Here is a 4116-nt window from a genome sequence, read left to right as displayed (position 1 = left end):
GATGGGTAGTCTATGTGAGGTCCCTACAAAGAAGAAAGACTTAATCCGTGAGTTTCACCAGCTAGCTAGTCTCGGAGTTCACCTAATTGAATCGGGCAATGCAAGAGTTGCATTTGCAATCCAACTGTTTCTTCTTTAGATACAGATGTGACAGAGCGCCAATATGAAGACCCTTAGTTGATTTACTATAGAAATACATTTCCTGAGAAAGAGAAGTCACCATTTGACATTTCTATAGATGGAGTTCTTAGATGCCGAGACAGGTTATGTGTTACAAATGTTGCAGGACTACGTCGTCGAATTTTAGAAGAAGCTCATTATTCTGGGTATTCCATTCACCCAGGAGCGACAAAGATGTATCACGATCTCAAGTTAATGTATTGGTGGGATGGAATGAAGAAAGACATAGCAGAATTTGTAGCTCAATGCCCAAATTGCCAACAAGTGAAAATTGAGCATCAAAAGCCAGGAGGATTATTGCAAGAAATGGAAATTCCAACTTGGAAATGGGAAGTAATTAACATGGATTTCATTGTAGGTTTGTCTCGTTCTCGGCGAAAACATGACTCCATATGGGTGATTGTTGACAGACTCACGAAATTGGCTCATTTTCTCCCGGTCAAAACTACATATTCAATAGAAGATTATACAAGGTTGTATCTTAAGGAGGTAGTACCACTTCATGGCATCGCAGTATCCATTATTACAGATAAGGGAGCACAATTTACTGCTAAATTCTGAGAATCCTTTCAAGAAGGTTTGGGGAGTCAAGTGAGACTCAGCACAGCATTCCATCCACAAATTGATGGACAAGCTAAAAACACTATTCAAAGCTTGGAAGATATGTTGCGGGCATGTGTTCTAGATTTTGGAGGTAGTTGGGATGATCACTTACCTCTTGTTGAGTTTGCGTACAACAAACAGCTATTATTCCAGTATTCGGATGGCCCCGTATGAAACTCTATATGGAAGAAAGTGTAGATCCCCAATTAGGTGGTTTGAAGTAGGAGAGATACAATTAATAGGTCCAGAGTTGATTCAACAAGCAATGCGAAAGGTCAAGGTCTTCCGAGATCGATTGTTGGCAGCCCAAAGTCGCCAGAAATCTTATGCGGACAACCGTCGGTGAGACTTAGAATTCCAGGTTGATGATTGGGTATTTCTGAAGGTATCACCGATGAAAGGCGTGATGAGATTTGGCAAGAAGGTAAATTTAAGTCCTCGATACATTGGACCTTATAAGATTGTCCGCAAGATAAGACGAGTAGCTTATGAGCTAGACTTACCTCCAGAACTGGAATCAGTCCATCTAGTCTTCCATGTGTCGATGCTTTATAAATATGTTGGAGATCCAACTAGAATCATGCCGGTAGATGATCTACAAGTTGTGGAAAGGTTGACTTATGAGGAGGTACCCATTGCCTTACTAGATAGGCAAGTGCGGAGACTTAGAAACAAGGAATTAGCTTCAGTCAAGGCCTTATGCAGGAATAATAACCGAGAAGAAATGACTTGGGAAACGAAAGAAGACATGAAGTCCAAGTACCCCCAATTGTTTCCACCCCCGGAAGAGATTCAAGATGAGACATCAGTATTATTAGGTATGCAATGCTTTTATTGTTAATGCTTTGGTCATGTGGGGCCTTAATTTCTTGCTATTGTGTTGTAGCCCTGTGAGGCGATGTTATTGTGGGCTGTTGTGACAGGATGGTAGCACCATATTACAGGGGAAACGCTGGCGAAATGTCTGTAGAATTCCCGAGAACTTAACATTCGAGGATGAATGTTTTTAAAGGTGGGGAGAGGGTTACACTTAGAAAACATTTCATGTCGTCGTATGGCAGATAGGCTAACGCAGGGTGAGAATTTTATGATGTTTTTACAAGTAAGAAGTTGTCACACCCCAGTCCTGATAGGGCATGATGGGCACCCGACCCTTTACTTAGAGCCGAGCGAACCCGCTGGTTATCGTTATATTCATAATCTCACTAGACTCTTAAACCACGAAATGAAATGCATAACGAAAGATTTTCAAAAACATTCTTTTCGTCTTTCTCAAATCAAGTAAAATTTGTAATCATATAAAATTTGTAACATAATGCATAATGATACATCGGCTTGCAAAGCCGCTTGCAAGACTGGCATGCTATATACGTGACTCTGTCTGCAAAGTCTCTAACATAAATCAATATACCATAACATAGATACTCTGACTCGGCAACACTCAGGAAGGAAATGGAGCTCGCCAATCTGGCTGGAACATCTCCTAGCAATATCCTCTACTCATCTGTATACACCTGCATGGCATGAAACGCAGCGTCCCCAAGAAGGGACGTCAGTACGAATATTGTACCGAGTATGTAAGGCGGAAAGTGCAACAAAATAGCCATATATTAAAGGTAAGAAGAACAAGAATCAACCTGGTATTTCTTAACTACCGATGGAAACCTAGCATGTGCATACATACCTCTTCATCTTCTTATAATCTTTACTAGGTCGGTATACCCTACCATATTCCTGGTTACCTTATCATCAAACGTTATCTGAACATGTGTTGCGACGTGTAACCCGATCCATATATGATACATGTCTCTCTCTATACTCTCGCATGCTTAACCATATCTTTGTACAGTTTTGTGCCTTTATCTTACTAATCATCCTATACTGACTGCCCAACTGATCAATGGTAACTGCCCGACCGGCTGCAGCCCGGTGGTAATTACCCGTCCGATTATCGCCCGACGGTAGAGCGCAACTGCCCGACTGATCAGCGGTAACTGCCCGGCTGGCCGTAGCACGGTGGTAATTGTCCAACTGGCTACAGTCCAGTGGTAAATATATACATCTGCCCAACCGGCCGTAGCACGGTGGTAATAACTGCCCAACCTGCCATAGCCTGGTGGTAAACACATATCTGCCCAACCGGCCATAGCCCGGTGGTAACATATGCCCGACTGGTCGTAGACCAGTGGCAGCTATAATCAACACCATAACTAAACATCTACTAGTAATCTCTATGCCCTTCCAGGGGTCATCACTTAACTCGAAAGGTCTACATAATCACGTAAAACTTATAAGCACATCTCAGGCCATTAGTACTTCTCCCCGCTTGACTAAACCTTAACCAAGTCTTAAGGTAAAACATAACCCTCTCTTCGAACACTAGATACCTCATTAGGGGTCTTCTACTAGAACTCTATTCATGTGCAATAAAACATCCCTTAAGAACCTGTTCCTAATCTCGTTGGATTATTATTATGGAACCGTCATCATGAACACATCTCACCTTGAAGGAACAAAGTCATAAGATGAGATCAACATCAATGAATAACAACAATAGCAATGAAACAAGCTCAAGGATATCTCAAAAACATCGGGAACTGTAAGCTTTGGTACTTTTTGAAATGAGGCTAGTGGAGATGTCATATATAGGTTCACAACAAAGGAATTATGCCTTCAGAAAGAGAGGGTTTAGCCTTAACATACCTGTTCCACCTCTCATTAGCTATGCTTATTTGTCCAAGCTTGCAAGTCTAAATTTAAGAGGATTTACACTAATGTTATCCTCTTCATCGCACACTTGTTCCAAGTTTCAAATGAAACTATTCTATATTCTGCCGAAAATCGGGCAGCATCTCCCCTGTTTATATGCCCAGCCCGAATTCTCAATTCAACAACAAACACAACAATAACACTACCAACATCAATAACATAATTTCCCATATCAATTTATTCCATAAAACCGCCCATATGGTGTTTGTCCCATATTTCCACCAACAGAATTAATTTACAACAATTTAACCACTCCTTCTCCGTAAATAAACCAAGATTAACGTTAATAACAATAGATTCATACCTTTATCCCTTTAATATTGCTGTATCTTCACTTTTCCATGATAAGTTTCAGCCACAACACGCCGCTATATGATTCTGTAACAATAACTATGCGCTATCCGGACCGGGATTTGGAAATTATGCCTGGTTTGGGCTAAAAAGTGGGTGTGAGAAGGTTGGGGAATTTTCTAGAGAAGTTGGGATGTTTTTGGGTGTCTGTGGATGAAAAATGGGGGGGGGGGGGGGGGGTAACACCCTTTTTATAATGGTCCAGGTTCTGCC

Source organism: Lycium barbarum, chromosome 11 (assembly GCF_019175385.1).
Source record: "Lycium barbarum isolate Lr01 chromosome 11, ASM1917538v2, whole genome shotgun sequence".
NCBI classification, from domain to species: domain Eukaryota; kingdom Viridiplantae; phylum Streptophyta; class Magnoliopsida; order Solanales; family Solanaceae; genus Lycium; species Lycium barbarum.
This window is presented reverse-complemented; position numbering follows the sequence as displayed.